Raw genomic sequence first — 18,030 nt, forward strand, 5'->3', positions numbered from 1 at the left:
CGGTATATTGTTGTGCGTATACATAATACAAGAACAACGATTGTATCACTTCACTTGGATACTATTTAACCGATAGTTCGATGGATAGGTCGTTTAGGAAATAGAACGATGTTTGTGGTGAGCCAAGCGCTGAGAGCATATGCCTCTGTAGGTATGCTTGGAAAGTGCATGCCGGTATGCAAACATTGTGTACGCACATATCACATTCATTTTGAAGCACGGGAGGTGCAAGAGGGACAGTTTTCCTTGTCTTTCGTCGACGAAGGAAGACGACTATCGACTCTACAATCCTCCGTTTCAACAGTCCAGCCTAAGATGGCGGCATTCATCAATCATTGCAATCAGAGCCGTGTCTAATCGTATGCTGTGTGATGGAGCCGAGCACAAACTGCTCTTCATGAACACTTGCTCATGGTTTGCCAAAATCAGGTCACATGTACTGCTCAAGACGGCCTTGGAACGGTCTGTGGTCCGCACTCCGTTGCTAGGGGGGGCATTCCACGATAGATCGACCAAAGCCGTACACCCTCATATTTTATTTTTTGCTTAAAATTGGTCTAATGGGTTGTGATGGGCGGGGAAGCCAGCTGTGCCAAGGATTTTTTTCTTCGAACAACGGTTTTCGAGATATAGCCTCAGGCAATTCCTGGAGGTCACGCTGCAACCCTATGTTTGGCGGCTTATAACTCAGAAACTATTGGTTTTCTATGGTAAAAACAATATGGTTCAACTCGCAATCAACCAACAAACGTTTTGGCTATCTCGGATTTTCGATTTTTGAAAATTTTGATCACGTGACATCTTGACCTTTTTTTCGAAGAGTGACCTTGATATTTTCCCAACTGAAAGTCGCAATTATGTCTGATGACGATTAAAGCCTTATCAATTGTCATTCATATGCGCAAAGAAAAAAAGTGGCTTTCGGCCTGCGTTGACCTCAGGTCAGGTCATTTTTATGACCTGTCCATTATTACGAGCGAGAGCGACGCGAGATCTCGATAATAAAGCAAGATAGCGACAAGCGGTAAACGGTACAGGATTCACACGGATAAGGTCTACAATTTTTACGGAGGTCATTTTCAGGTCAGGTCAAAGATGACGTCACAGGGGTAAAAAGGAAGTCAAAATAGTTATGGCTGTACCTTTTGATCTAATAAAGAAAGAGACGTGGAACAGGCACCATTGTGTTTGCTTTCGCCTAGCGCCAGTTCGTTTTGAATTTCAATACCGATGACCTAAGATCAGGTCAATTTCTTGACCACCCCATTATAAGTCAATTGGGGAAAAATCAGCTCCCTTGTTTTTACACTAAAACGCGTCGGAATTGCCTAATATACCATGAGTGACTTCATATACGACTAACTTTGACTACCTTGAGACCTTTTTTGCTCTTGGTCAACTGTGACGTTGCTCTTGGGTCATGTGACGTCATTAAAGGTCACCAAATGTTTTTTGCTAATAACTCCTTACAGGTTTGAGATACAGCCGCGCGGATAGGCTCATTGTATTCAGCTCGTCAAGGCCCATCGAATGATATATATGATGACCTTAAGGTCACGTGACCTAAGGTCAACTTTTGATCTTGACCGTTCGAGGTCAACATACACATGTTTCGATGCGGATCGACGAGAGGATCACGATGGTGCTATTAGTTTGTTCATAGCTGGGATACTTTGAAAGTTATTCGAGAAAAACTTCATATATATGTAGTGCCGCCATTTAGACTTTCTTTTTACCCCTGTGACGTCATCTTTGATCTGACCTGAAAATGACCTGAGTAAAAATTGTAGACCTTATCCATGTGTACTTTGTGCCGTTTACCACTTGTCACTATCTTGCTTTGTTCTCGAGATCTCGCTGTCGCTCCCGCTCGTAATAATGGGAAGGTCATAAAAATGACCTGACCTGAGGTCAACGCAGGCCGAAAGCCACTTTTTTTATTTGCGCATATGAATGACAATTGATAAGGCCTTAATCGTCATCAGACAAAATTGCGACTTTCAGTTGGGATAATATCAAGGTCACTCTTCTAAAAAAAGGTCAAGATGTCACGTGATCAAAATTTTCAAAAATCGAAAATCCGAGATAGCCAAAACGTTTGTTGGTTGATTGCAAGCTGAACCATATGAAGTTTTTACCATAGAAAACCAATAGTTTCTGAGTTATAAGCCGCCAAACATAGGGTTGCAGTGTGACCTCCAGGAACTGCCCGAGGCTATATCTCGGAAACCGTTGTTCGAAGAAAAAAATCCTTGCCACAGCTGGGTTCCCCGCCCATCACAACCCATTAGACCAATTTTAAGCAAAAAATAAAATATGAGGGTGTAAATTTTATTTATTTTTGGTCGATCTATCGTGGAATGCCCCAGGGCATGAATTGAGTCCGAAAAACTGCCGTATAGTCCATTAACCCTATTAGTGGCAGGCTCCTGGCTACCCCTATTAGTGGCAGGGGGGCTGTTTACCATGGGCGTCGCCACCACTACGGACACTACGGACAGTGTCCGTACAAGTTTTGGAAGGCCCGGAAACTTGTACGGAATGTCCGTACAAGTTTCGTCGACCGCAAATGCAGTCTTCGCACATGTTTGAAGCAGGTTAAAGTTTATCAGGCCCCTATTTGTGGTTAAAGTCAAGGCCCTAAATACAGTTAAAGTTACGATCCAAGGCCGCCCCAAAGTCAATGTCACGCAAGAGTAGGTATATAGGGTGTAACGAAGTTATTCGGACATCTATTTCTTATTTATCTATCTATTAACTCAGCCCGGCCGCGACCGCTAAAGCCGCGCTTTGCCAAGTGGTTAGGAGAGTTGTCAAGATAACGACAAGCATACGACAACAATCAATCTGCAGATTGACTTGTATTCTTGGCAAGGCATGGATAATAAGAACTAGAAGGCCCACATCATGACCCACCAGCCCAACACTTTCCACCCCTTAACTTGGTTCTTCTGCCTATCAAACTGAAAAAGACAACGCAATGGACGGGAAAATAGCTAGTGCACCACCTTTGGCCTCACGCCAAGACACATCCACTGCACTGGTCGAGGGAAGACATGAGCGTTTGGTGGAGTGGGCAGCTATTCGCGCTGTATTGTCCTTTGAACCGTCAAAGCGGCTTGTGTTGGCTGCCAGTAACTCATTACTCAAACGTGCCGGCCGTCACCGGCGTCAAACATCCGGCCAAGATCCAGATCTGGGACATGTTCAGCTTATGTGCGATGTTCCAGCTGTGCATTGTGTCACAGAAGACCACCTTCAGTGACGAGTATTACCGAAGCAGCAAGTCCTGGCAAACAAATAATTGGAGCCGCTCAACCGGACGGCACGGGAGGGCTCGATTTCTAAAAACGCATTGATTTTGATTCAAGCCACGCTGCCTTCGTGCAGGCTGGAGCGCTACATTTAAGTCCGTAGGAGAATCAGAAGTGACATCAGGAGAAGCTCTTATCCTTCTGGACTAACGGGCGCCGACTTGGAAATAGTTGTCATCCTGATTTCATAGAGATCTTAAGGATTTTTGTCCAGCGGGAAGTGAATAAGGGGACACCCGGCACCAGGACCGCCCAACTGTATGTGAGCACATACATGCTAATACGGCGTCTGTCCACATCAAACCCACTTCTTGAAAACCCAGTAGCTGGAATGTTACAGGCATTTCTAAATCTTATGAAAGCTGGCGATATCTTCATCAAAAGGAAAACCTCAGGCTGTCTTGTTACTTAATCACAGCGGGAAGAAAGGTGACCGGATAATTTCGTTACACCCCGTATCCTTCTATAGGCTATTTTACTGATACGTCAGTCATATTACCCTAATTATGTCACTTTTGTCATCCTGAGGCTCTAAATGAATGCTTAGATCAAAAGGAATGACAAAATCGTAGCCAGTGACTTCAAATACAGCAAATGAGACTGATCATGTGTAAACGTCAACCAAAGGCCATTCGAGGTCACATGAGGTCAACATAAAACTTGACCTTTTCAAACAACCTATATGTCATTCGACGTGTCTTGACATGACCAATGCGTTGGTACCACTGCTTTAGGTCTAGGACCTTTTTTGGTGAAGAAATCTGCAAAAAAGCCGCAGCTCGGGGTCGCTAACCTAACCTTTGACCTAATGTCGCTAACTCTTTAACCTAATGTAGGTTGGTATCAATTCTTTTTTTTGTCCCATACCTATTGAATTGTCCACCATGTGAAACATAGTGGAACAGGTATGCAGGAGTGCCCTTCCATGCCCATGTGACCTGGCTACGTTAAATACCATAGAACTTCATTCAACGAGGGGAATTCAAGCACATTAGGTCACATCACTCCCCGCTCTTTTTCTAGCTATGGACAGCCCGCCACCACAGGTATTAGTAAAAAGGTTACCCCTGGGGACCCAGCAGACAGATAGCATGGCTAGTGACGTCCGCTGAGTACCCAGGGCTGACAATGGTTACGGAGCGAGCGAAGCGAGCGTAGTCTTTCCTTAGATTAACGGAAATTTCTGAGTATGAGCGGCCGGCCGGCCGGCCGTGGTCACGGTTTTGCGACGCTTATATCTCAGAAACCACTTGACCGATTTACACGCGGTAATTTTTGTAGGGTAGCTTCATTCCTTCTACCAAGTATTGGACTATTCCCGATGCATGTAGGTGACCCCTTATGCACGTGCCACGTGCAAAACGAAGAGGTGTCACTTTTGTAATTGTTGCAATATCTCGGTAACTACTTGGCCGATTGCGCTGAAAGTTGGCATGTAGGTAGGCACCCACTAGGCAATGCATATCCATGTGCCAGAGTTGGGGTGCTGCTGCACGTGCGCACGTGCAGGGGTCGATTCCAGATCTCGAGAACGGCTGGACCGATTGCGCTCAAATTTGGTACACGGTTACGGAGCAGTTAGTAGGGTGCCGTGCACAAGTCAGTTGGGACCCATTTTCACGTGCGCACGTGCAGGGTGCCGCTTCCAGATCTCGAGAACGGCTGGGCCGATTGCGCTCAAATTCGGCACATCGCTAGAGACCGGTGGTTAGTAGGGTGCCGTGCACAAGTCAGTTGGAGGTACCCCCTCGCAATTTCGCACGTGCATGGCCAACCCTCTCGCTCGCTCCGTTAGTCGCCCCATAAGGCGCTATACTGGTTAGGTACTAGGATAAGGACAAAAAGAGACAAAATATGAAAAAGCAAATGCATGTAAAATGTGTTCCTATTTTTTCCCCAAAACCACTAGGCATTCGGGGGCTATCGCAACTATTCGTCCGAGGTGTGTATGTGGGGGGGGGGAGGACGAAAAACACCCTCCCTGGGTCCGCGTGGGTTAACGCATCTGACGAGTATTACGGCTGACAGAATATGTCCGTACAAGTTGGGGACCCGTGGCGACGCCCCTGCTGTTTACGACCCCCCCCCCCCTGATATCTCGAGATCTAACGGGCCGATTTTCAAAATTCAAACGGCATTCGTGATCTTCGCCCAAATGACTCGCTTTACGAATAGGACCCCCAATGCCCAGTGCTCTGGAGCCGCCCCTGGTAAAGTTATGAACTTGAAATTTTCAGGGAATGTGCCCAATTTAGTTTTAGGAAAAGTCAGAAAATTTCAGCATCGTAGCTTCAGCGGTTCCGGAGATATTCCCGAAAAACCTGAGGGGTGGATGAAAACAACCCCCCCCTGCCACTAATAGGGTTAATCTCAGTGACAGCTTAGCTACTGCATTGTGCACTAATGCTTGTGTTACGCGGCGTTTCCGTAAATTAATATATTGATATTTCGATGTGATGAGGTGTCGATGCTGATTTTTGTCGTGGTACCGTGATTTTCTTCCTGTTTCCTTTGGTTCTGGTCGTGATGCTCTCAACTAGTCTTCCTGTTTTCTTTGTTCGACATCATCGCCGCCGCGTAACGCCTCTCACGCTCGCCCGTCAGTTTGTCGGCAGATCATTAAGCAGTTTAGATTCCCAAAGCCCAAAATGCATAAAAGCAACAAGCTGTCGTGACTGACTAATTTTGTTAAAGTCTGAATTGTGTCAATTTGCACTCTCATATCTCGGTAAACGTTCAGTGCCTACGCATCATAGGTAAATTAAACCAAACAAAGCGCACCAATAATGTCAGGAAAACTCAATAGCCCCATTTACTGTTCCGCTACAAGCACGTTACGGAACTGTGAAGACAGAGGGAGGGAGAGAAAAGGAGAGTGAAAGAGAATAAGAGTAAGTGAGTGAGTGAGTGAGAGAGAGAGAGAGAGAGAGAGAGAGAGAGAGAGAGAGAGAGAGAGAGAGAGGGGGAGAGAGGGAGAGAGAGAGAGAGGGAGAGAGAGAGAGAGTGGGAGAGAGGGAGAGAGAGAGAGGGAGAGAGAGAGAGAGGAGGCTGTTTAGTTTCGACAACTATCGATTCGGCGTTCATGCCATAAAACGGCTAGCGGACACGACGAGTGATCACGGCCACACTTGTCCAAGTACCGGTTTCCTCTCGAAACTTGTCGACTTTGGTGACCTGATGAGACTTTGTTAGACGCGCGGAGAGAACAGGCTAAAGGCAAGTTACTAATTCGTTCGTTCCGAGCCAAAGTTGTATCGGTCAAGTACGTGTGGTGACACTTGTCAATTCTGTACTGGGTGGAACGAGACAACAATCACAATAAAATGACGCCTCGCCGGTCCTGCGGCGCGCGCGGCTCGGCGCGGCTGTAAAACGATTACCGATTTGGATTGTTACCAAGCGATGAGTGCAGTGGCACCTGCACACTGTCGGTCGGCTGTATACTGAGAGCCGTGCTATTCTCTCTGGGATTGCGTATCGATTTCACTGTTCAGCGTCATAAACGAGCAGCTGGTGATGCTGTGCGACTGGTGGACACACCCGGGCAATACAGGCCCGCTCAGTGTGGTCAAAACAATATCGATCCGGTTATATGGAGCAGTCCATTCAACCTATTGGCACATGTTAAACGGTCGGGATGGGCAGCTAGCGTCATTATCTCTGGGCTTCCGCAACTGACATTATTGCATGTATACACCTTTCGCTCATTATTTAGGTCATACTGGGAGCAGCCTATGGCCAAAATTGACGACAGAGTTGGCCTACTCTGAAGGCAATTAGGAGCTTCCGGGACGAGCTAGTAATAACCACATTCACACAGCAACCATACTTCGGAAGTGGATCCCAGAAATTAGTAGCCCCCTCCATACGGCTAATTATGGCACCGCCATATAGCCCCGTTACATGCGATACCCCTTTGTCGTGACCTATTGCGGATCACGGAACTCTAACCACGCGGGACGTGACCGGAATGAATGATACCGCGGGACGCACCCGGAATGACTGATACCGCGGGACGTACCCGGAATGAATGATACCGCGGGACGTACCCGGAATGAATGATACCGCGGGACGCACCCGGAATGAATGATACCGCGGGACGTACCCGGAATGAATGATACCGCGAGACGCACCCGGAATGAATGATACCACGGGACGTACCCGGAATGAATGATACCGCGGGACGCACCCGGAATGAATGATACCGCGGGACGTACCCGGAATGAATGATACCGCGGGACGCACCCGGAATGAATGATACCGCGGGACGTACCCGGAATGAATGATACCGCGGGACGTACCCGGAATGAATGATACCGCGGGACGCACCCGGAATGAATGATACCGCGGGACGTACCCGGAATGAATGATACCGCGGGACGCACCCGGAATGAATGATACCGCGGGACGTACCCGGAATGAATGATACCGTGGGACGCACCCGGAATATCCAACAACGGCGTCAACGTATCCTCACCCCCGTCTGGGCCAGTGAATGAGACACGCACACTGCACCGCCGCCCCTCACCAGCGGCAGCACAGGCAATCGAACAACGACGCCGGCCCGTCACGACAGTACGGGCCCCAGACTGGATCTGACCCTGTGTCAGCCAATGGCACATCTCCAACCATTCAGAAATGTGTGGAGACATGCAAGTGGTATCTCCATGCAACGACCAACACTGCCTAAGTACAATTGCACTACCTTGACCAGAACAGGGGGGACCACACTTATTTTTCATTCCCTGGCAATTGAAAAGTGTAATCAATGGATTGTGTATACCGTACCACCACGCTTCAGCTCGCTTCCATAGAGAGGTAATTACGGCCACGCATGGCCAGCCGTCGCTGTCTCATTTATGGGGGCAGTAAACCCAGCGCTCACAGAGCAGTCGGGAGATCTGGGCTGGTGCTGTAGAAACTTTACAGTAAATAAGCGTCACACACTATTACATGTGTCCTAGAAGTGGACTCGTCGCAGCTCTCACTGGTGCAGGACATGATACCAATATTGACTATTTGTAGTAATGATCTACCCTATTCGATATAATGGTAACGACTGAACTATTTTCCTGGTAAGGGCGGCTGGTGTAACGCCAGGCCGTTACGTCTCTCTTAACCACTACAATTGTTGTCCCGTAAATTAGTCGCTGAATAGAGGAATGGAGCCAACTGACAATGATTGTTTATCTTATTGACTTGGTCCCAAAATCGTTCGGTTATCTGCTGCACTAACAATTTACATAAATTATAACGATGCGGCGTCCCCTACCAAATGGCTGACGCTAAATAGGCGAACCGGCGCGCCTGGAATTCTGTTGAGTTTGGCGGAGTGATATTGACGTAGTTTACCAAATGTGCCAGACGCACTGAATGTCAATTAGGTGAATAGTCCTTAGCAAGTATAGGACATTACTAAATGATAATGATACGGCGTCCCCGAAACTAAGCGGCTGCGACTAATTGGGTGAACGGCGCGTCTGGAGTTTTACTGAATTAGGCAAAGTTATGTTGACGTAGTTAACCAAATCTACCAGTCACACTGAATGACAATAGGAGGGTTCTTCAACAAGAACAACAGAACAAATTGGCAATAGAATAAATTGACATCTACGTAATGCCCCATTGGCATCAATTTCACTGCTGAGAATCACTGCACCGAAGGTAGAATTCATCACAAAATTAAAGCGGGCATCGCGATTTCGTTTTGAGGGAAAGCTAACCAGTAATAAAACTAGACACTATATCCGTTCCTGATCATGCGTTTTTCTATGCCTGGGTTTCATCTAGAAAACGTGCCTTTACCGAGAAATATAGTAAAGTTGGAAATCAACGTACTCCGCACTTAACCATGCCGTATTATATGAAATAGAATGCAAAACGTTCAGCCGCAAAAGATTGAATGCGTGTGTAGGGCGTAATTGACTGACAGCATTGCGTAATTTGCGGTGTTGGAAACGTTTATTTGCTTTGTTGGAGTTTAAAAGATAGTAATAAATAATTAAACCAGAATTGTTCATTGTTTTACATCACTGTCCGTTCACACGATTGTAACTATGAAAAGGTAGTACCAGGGGGGGATTTCAGTTTATGGGGAAATTACTTGACAAGTTTGCTCAAACTTCCGAAACTTGAGCTAGAGCGTTCTCCGAAACTAGAGCGTTCTCGGTCCGTTGTCAATTTGTAAGGTTTTCTTGGTGAAATAGTTAGTAATTTATAAGGTTGTCGTAACTTGTTTGTAACATGTTGAGAGGTTCCGTGGATTGCAATCATGATTGTTAGTAATTACGGTCTGTGACTCAAGGTCTCATTACTTTTCGTTATTTACTTCAGTTCTCTTAAATCAGCCTTTGATTTTTAATTCGTCAATAATGAACTTACTGCAAAGTCTCTGAGTACCACGCTACTTTAAGGTATGCTAGTACAAAATGAAATATGGCTCTCATCAATGTAGGAGGGAATGTGGCGAAACATGTTTAGTTCGAACCGCGGAAATCAGAAAATCAGTAGGGCCGGTTACTTGAACGGTTTTATTGCAACCATGGTATACTGGTTTCGATTTGGCTCAGTGAATTATAGTTGTACACAATCCAATGAATTACTTGTTGCAGATTTGAGAACCCCAAATTACTCGACAATATACGTTAATCCGTTAACGAGTCATCTACGAAAAACAAACAGAAAAATCGAACGCTCAATCATTACTTCAAATCTGGAAAGGTGTTTCATTTTGGACCTCCTTGAGCTGCAGTTGATGAATAAGCAAACTGAGACCTACTAGCAAGTAACAACTATCCGGATAATTGCGACTGCATACAGGAGAACTACCGTCAAATGGCATGCTGAGCTCTGAAGATTTTTTTTTTACAAGATGTTGATTACTGAAATTATCTGGTATTGCCAGTTGACGTCATCCAAGCGTTAATATGAGCTAATGACGGCAGGTTAATAGCAAAGTAATAAGAGGACAACCCTCAGATCCTCAACGCTCAAATCGACCCACTCCCCTTGATATTTGACCAAGATATATCATTTGTTAGCCTTGCTACCCAATTATAGACCACAATTTCCGAACCCCGTTCTACTTTACTCATCTACCCGACCTCGTCAACCCATCGCTTCGATCATTCCCCTTTCGTTATAGCCCCTCATTCACCATCATAGTCTAGTTTCGTCAGTGGGTTATATTGTATGTTGCGTGCTAATTTCAAGAGGAGGGAGTAGGGGTGGCAGTCGGAGCACGACATATTTGGCTGGTACGACCATCAAACCCTTGGGTATACGCAAACACACACACACTCACAAACACACGAAAATCGACTTCGCAAAGGGAACAAAACGCTAGCGGCTTCGAAATGAATGCTTGCAACGGCAAGAATAGCGCGCAAAATAATGCTGAAGGCGGAAATTCGCAAGCAGGTGAACATTTACCGAGATATTTGGATCAATTGACATATTCAGATTTTATGTTAGTGCGCCAAAAATAAAGCATTCCATAGGCCGGAGAATCTAAGGCCGCCGAATGACCGGCGACGCCCTGCCGGACTTACATGATAGCAGTTCGTCGGTTTCAGCACCGGACTGGCACCCACGCTGACAAATCGGCAACCGCGTCGCACCGCATCGGCCGAAGCGGGTGTTCACAGGCAGAGTCACACAGAGCGAGTGTCTCAACGTCCGGGACAAATGTCCCGGACCGGATGGTCCTGCGACCCACACGGCACCAACAGTAGAGTCCGGTGACGAGGTTCGAGTGTCCAACCAGAGAGTGTGTGTAAGTGTCTTGACGTCCGGGACGAATGTCCCGGACCGAATGGTCCGGCGACCCACGCGGTGTACCGCCACCAGTAGAGTCCAGTGACGAGTGTCCGACTGAGAGACAGAGTGTCCGCGCGCTCGTGTCGCCGCTGCTTTTATATGGAGCAGCGAAGCGCATCGAGAATCGATCGGTCCACATGGCTCGGAGATAGGACAGTGTGTTACATGAAATTCGGTTCGAAATCGAAAGAAAGTACGGCGTGTCACATCAGAAACAACCTTGGAAAAATTCCGTCCTCGGAATTTCGAACAAAAAGGTGATGACATCGATATCGAAAGAAAGTACGGCGTGTCACATCAGAAACAACCTTGGAAAAATTCCGTCCTCGGAATTTCGAACAAAAAGGTGATGACATCGATATCGAAAGAAAGTGCGGCGTGTCACACTTGTCCCTGGGCATCTGGTCCCGCCAGATAAAGGACAGGTAAAACCCCAGGAGTGGAGTATTGCGGTAGATCCCAGGCATTCGGCACATTACGAGCTGTGTGCGATGTATGTCACTGTCACATTGTTACAATCTTGCTCGCAATCGGAGGGATCAGCATGATGCTGATTGATAACCTGCAGGGTGAAAAAGACAGGGAACCAAAACGACCTGGGACACTGATCCCTTCTGGAAGGTGTCTGGAAGCCTGGAAGGGATTTTGGTTTCAAGCTGCGACTAAGAAAAATTATTATTCGTAGTATATGTACCCTGGAAGCTTTTTAAAGTAACATCAGTATTATATTATAACATTTTGCGCAAAATTATAGACCACACCTTCATTCACCACGGCTCCACTTTACATTCATAGCCATTAAGTACATGTTGGTTAGGTGTAGACATCTATGGCGTGATTATCATATGTCGTGTCCTTCTGTTTTTAATACACACTTCCGGTTTGAAGCTAAGTTTATGTAGAAAAATAGGCCTACTACCTACTATCATTCAATGTCCTCGAATCCTTAGAAATATAGCTTTGGATCGATTAATCCACTCCAACATTTATTCATCTTCATCTGGTAATTCAGCTAAAGCTATCTTTACGAATCAAGGCCAGGCAAACACACTGGTTTATAGCGAATCGCCATACGGCCGAAATTCTATTGTCATTATTTCATGATGCTATCCTCCCCTCATATTCACATGAATCATGATGCTATGTTTTCTTTTGCCCAGTATTCATAAGTCGAGCAGCATTTGATAACGGAAACGCACATTGCGCATCATGCACATTGCTAGCTAGCATTGACTATATTAATTATTACATGCTCAGAACTCAAACCATCTCCCATAATGGGACGGGGCAAGGGTACTCGCGTCATGCAGTAATCGCGACATCAGAAAAGCTACTGAAGCGGCGTTTATTGCTACGAGTGATACCATAGTAATGTAAGGGTTGGTTTCATGAAGTGGGCAAAAGCAGCGGCGTTGTTTGGCATTTTAAACATCCGCATGTGATTTGTGCAACACCTGTGTAAACTGTACAATGTGGCTATTCTTTAAGGATGTTTTGTCTTTACAAAAGGAAATGTAACCACATTGTCATATGCTTGTTTAAAAGCGTATGTAAAAATCAAAACGATTGAACTGTGATATTTGCTCGATGTGTGCCTCTTGTTCTCCTTTTAGACGCTGATGACGGCGATTTAGCCGAAACGCGTTCGTCTATCATTTTTGTTCCGTGTTATTAACTATTGTGCTTTTTATTTCCTAGAGTTCCGAACTAATACCTACACTTAAATCATTGTTCTGTGCATAAATCATCAGTCATTAAATTAACAAAAAATGCCATTCATCTTACGAACCATTTCCCATTAATCCGGGATGCCCACGACAGACATGGCGACCTGCTACCTGATGACATATTATACCAACAGGCGCGTTCCTGCCACATTCACTAATGTATTCCGGCTGGCACGGCAGCCAGTCATTTACCGGCATATACGTCGAGTGGCCGCCGCACGCGGCGCATTGTTGAACAGTGGCTGAATGGCGGCCGGCTGAGGCAGAGCGCTCAGCAGCCTTACACGGCCGCGTGCCACCACAAACTGTGTCGTTCGCCGTCCGTCGAGTCGCTGGGAGGCACTGAATGCACTCAAGATGAGCGGCATCACCAAGGCATAGAGCCTATCCTGCTGTGATAAGTGATGAGGCGGAGCAAGGCTGAATTGTGGCCAGGAAATTGCTCCCGCTTCCCTTAGATGCGTCTGTATACCGCGTGAACATAGCAGCTTGAGTGTATTCACCGCGTAAGCCCAATTGCGGTGATGATATTAGTGAAATTGAAGCGGCCGAGAAGTGGCAAGTGCTGCAGAAAATTCGAAAATCATTAAACATTTGCGTCAAGGAATTGGGTCCAAGAAGAGTCAGATATTTTGTTTTTCTCACAGACAATGACGATACAAAAACAATGTAATAAGACCATGGTCTTATTACCTATATTGTTTTTGTATTGTCATTGTCTGTGAGAAAAACAATTGGGTCCAAGATTCAAAGCAAAACTCTACCAACTAATATAAAAACAAAACTCTAACCATATTTTTGCACAGAGATAGCACTACCAGAATCATAACGAACATTGGAATTAGTTGAATCGACGCTTTGCTGAGAATTATTTCCATCAGGATAATATGACAATCATACAAAGCTTAGCCGACAGGAGCTGCACGATGAACTCACGAGGAAGTGACAAGCACGAACCGTCGGGGAACTACATAGAGGTTCACGTTTGACAGAGCAAATTGACGAGACAGGCTGGCGCGGGGTAACATTCGATGTTTCCAACATCACTCCACCACTGCGTTACCTGACAAGCTAATAGTTTCCCCACGAGCTTATTGCCCTAAATAACCTCTGGCAGTACCCAGAAACGCCGCGTCGTCCGTGGGTCACGCTGTAATGGATCCCCGACTATCCACGGAGCGGTCGATGACTCTGTCGATGTCGATGTCATCTCTCCACGTCTCGCCGACCTGATCAGCGCCGTCCCCAGTCGAGCGGTGACCCGTAGTGGACGGTATCATGGGATCGCAAACAGCGGCATGCTGGTACCCCGGAGACGATGAGCGCCGTCGAGGTATTGACTTTTGTGTCTGGCTGCCATGTGCAGTACCTCGTTGTCGGGTGCGATGAAAGCGGAGTGGTTATAAAAAGAGATGTGGTAATTTCCGTTGCGTTTTTCGTGACAGTATGGCAGCTACATGACGCGCTCCAGAAGTAGATGTAGCAAGAGAATGTCACCAGGGGCATGTGAGGAATTCAGTCTACAATATCGCAGGTTCACAAACTGACTGTCATGTTCCGGCCGTGCCCTGGTGTCCGGCCGTGATGACTTTCTTGTCTGCGATGCTCCAGTCCAGGTGGATCTCTGACACAGCAGCGCGTTGTCAAATCAAATCATTCTGTCATGACACACAACGGAATGAGCCAAGCTCACAGAAAACAGTCACGCCCGATTAAAGCCAAAGCAATGGTGCAGTTTTGATCAAACGTAGACTCAAAGATATTTAATGCGACGAGTTAAATCGCGTGGCGAGGGAACATTGCTAAACGTCTTACACGCAGGATTATAACAATATGAAATTCAGGCTTCTTTCCAGTTTTTGTTTTAAGTGTTAAAGAAACTTAAAGATTTCTTCCAGATTGTTTAAATACATGCGGCAATGCATCACATGGAAAATATTTTCTAATTTCAATTGAATAACTGTATGTAGAGGTAACGCTTCCAATTTACGAAGATAGCTTAGGCGTGTGTGTCGAGCAAATGCCATACGGAACTTGACACGCTCTTGACTAACTTGACACGCTCTTGACGCTCTTGACTTGTTACTTAGAACGTCAGTCTGTACTTGCGTTTGGCACGGCGGACGAACGTCAATGTTTCAAGAACCAGAGCTTATTTTGAGCGACATATCGAACCATTTCCCAGAGTTTGTCGATCTTACTCTCAGGACAAATATTTCTCATAAACCTATGAGGCATACTATTATACTACTTTCAAGAACAACATGATTCCTTATTTGCAAGCTCATTTGCAATTGAAATTAAGAGATTTATTTAATAAAGCTGATGCAGAACACGCATGTACAACATTCATAGAAGCTGCTGCTGATAAAACCGGACATTCTATGAACGCATTATTCTAAGCACTGTTGCTTTCACTCTATCATACTTCCACTTCCACTGGTCGGCCACCAGCGCGCCGTTTCCGGTCAAAGGCTGATACAGGTCAATAGTCATGTTTCCGATATCTTCAATACAATGTGGGTCTGCACATCCTTTTGGAGGCCCCGGGGCAGCAAGGAGGCTCCGGCGAGCGGCACTGGTAGCTCGACCGGCCGACCGTTCGGCTGTGCCGCTGCCAAAGGGCGTACCGCGGGACCATGGTGTCCACCAACCGACCCCCGCTAGCCGTGATTCTGAGCATAGTTGTGGCCGGTCTGGCGGGCGGCGCCGATTCCGCCTCCTGGACCGGTGCGTGCATGTTAAACGGGTGTCGGTTGAGTCCGAACGTCAAATACGCAGTCACCTTGGATTGTGACCACAGCGGCATCAAGTACAGCTGGGTAAGTGGTGCACGCTGAAGTTCAGTCCACAGCAGAAGCAATGTGGGGTTTCAGTCATGGGTATGTTCTGCTTCTGAAGCTTAGGAACGATTAGCCAGACTACAATGAAACTTTGAATGTAGCTAATATGTATCGTCAACCTTGCAGCTGCAACTTTAGCTATTGACATCTTCTTTTCGATCACTCCGCATTAAACAATCGCCAGTCAAAGCCAACCCGCCCAACCGTTGAGATTGGTAAAACCCTACATTACTTTAGCGGTGGGCTGTACCTTAATTGTGGAAAAGATCATCAAACTTAGTTATTATTTTCTATTTAGAGGGGGGGGGGTGAAAACATGCAACTCACAAGTAGACAGAAGTATTGCGACTTTGCACTTGGATGATGCTTTTCCATTTGGTTTTATCGTTTGATAAGTGTTACTTACGCAACTACGTTTCAGTATGTATAATTTATAGGTTACAACTAGGGCCTGAGAGGGCCCTTTGTGCGTCTCAGAGGGCCTTTGTGTTCCTGAGAGGGCGCCCTGTGTGCCTGACAGGGCCCTCTGTGTGCCTGAAAGGACCCTCTGTGTGCCTGAAAGGACCCTCTGTGTACCTGAGAGGGCCCTCTGTTTACTTCACAAGGTCCCTCATTGGCCTAAAGGTGTCTTCTAATAGTCCTCAAAGGGACCCTAAAAGAGTTCTACAATACTTTTCTTTTTGCGAATAAAATGGGAAGTGTTCAAAAGGGCCCTTGAAGTCATTTCAATTTTTTCCGTGTTATAAAAAAGAACTTCTTGTCTAGGCTCCAGGGGGGTCCTAGGACCCCCAGGACCCCCCTTGGATACGCCACTGTGTTCAGCTATTGTTCAACTTGAATTCAGAATTAAAAACACTGGTAAGAAGAATCGAAAAACTCAACAGAAAGCTTTCTAAAGCACAACATGCCGTGATTTTTAATGGTCATTGTTTGAATGAAGATATTTTGCCTAATCATACGAATATACCTATATATATATATATATATATATATATATATATATATATATATATACTTTAATCTCGATCGCAGCCATTGCTTCTTTTGGTGAGTTACTTTTCTCTTTGAACGATGAGGAAAGAAGTACTGTCCGTCGTCTCGAAAATGAAACAAAAAAGCTAAATAACACCAAACATGCTGTCGTGTTTAATGATATATATATATATATATATATATATATATATATATATATATATATATATATATATATATATATATATATATATATTCGGGTTACCGAGAATCGTAAAACTTTTGGGATTTTTTGCTTTTTTATATAAAAACAACTTTTTTATTTCGGGAGCCCAAGATCACAAAAGTTTGAAAATCCGAGATAGCAGTTTTGTAGTGCCGTCTGTTTTCTATACGACCACATAAAGACTTTGAATTTGCTTGTTAACGGTAGCTTTTGTGAGCGTTTCAAGATTTCATGTTTTTTGCTCATTTTCGCTCGAACATGACCTCAGTTTGACCTCAATAACTCCTGACCTAAGGTGACCAAAACTTGAAATTTTGCGTTGAGGTGTCAAATTGATGCCCGGGAAGGAACCGCGCCGCCGTTTCCTAGCTACTCAGGAAAAAACCACAAGGGGTGGGCCATATTGCCCCCCCCCCAGCGGGGCGAGCGTTAAGCAGCAAATGAAGTGTAATTAACAGAGGGTCTTTTGTTAATCTTTTTTTTTTAGCAAAGTTTAATTGACAACCACCATTTTCTCCAGCGATTTGTCCACCTTGATTTCGATCACTTAGCTGTTCAGATATTAGAATTTTTCGATGGACGATGATACATCTATCCTGCAAATAGACGTGGTTTCAATTTGTACCATCTGGCGTTTACCTGGAAAATGTAAATTCCTAAAACCCACAAAACGGCAAGATTTAAACAGGAGTGTCTTCACCGGTGCTCACGATGCAAGCTTTCCTCTGGAAATCCTCGCAAGCGCACATTTATGGTCTATGACGCAAAATTCCACTTTTGGGGTACGCGACACGCGCTTGCCGCTTACTATCGTCCCTAATCCCGTTCGAGCCCAGATCCCTCAAAGGCACGTCGCGCATCCTTGGTCTATAAGTTCTGCTAATTTCACCGCGCTTGACGCAACGGTCTGGCCTGCACCCCACGAAAAGGATAGACATCTGCTGCATGCCCTAGCCCTACTGCAATGTATCATTTTTACCTTATGTTAATGCTTCTTTCAGATAAAATATGACGCTGGAACACCTCCGTCTTCGATTGAAGAAATTCGGATGGTAAATTTTAACGGAGAGGTAAAAATCCAGGAAGATTTTCTGACGGGGCTGAAGAATCTTCGCGCATTTCACCTGAGC

The 18,030-nt window shown here is 45.7% G+C and overlaps 1 protein-coding gene across 1 annotated transcript in view; it reads right to left on the minus strand.

The window, feature by feature from the left end:
- LOC122374258 (neuromedin-U receptor 1-like) overlaps positions 1–18,030 on the minus strand; it is a gene marked incomplete at its 5' end in the record, with an annotated part of 39,885 nt that overhangs the window by 12,620 nt on the left and 9,235 nt on the right. The window lies entirely within an intron of this gene.

The sequence above is a fragment of the Amphibalanus amphitrite genome, unplaced genomic scaffold, assembly GCF_019059575.1.
Source record: "Amphibalanus amphitrite isolate SeventyFive unplaced genomic scaffold, NRLGWU_Aamphi_draft 001627F_arrow, whole genome shotgun sequence".
NCBI classification, from domain to species: domain Eukaryota; kingdom Metazoa; phylum Arthropoda; class Thecostraca; order Balanomorpha; family Balanidae; genus Amphibalanus; species Amphibalanus amphitrite.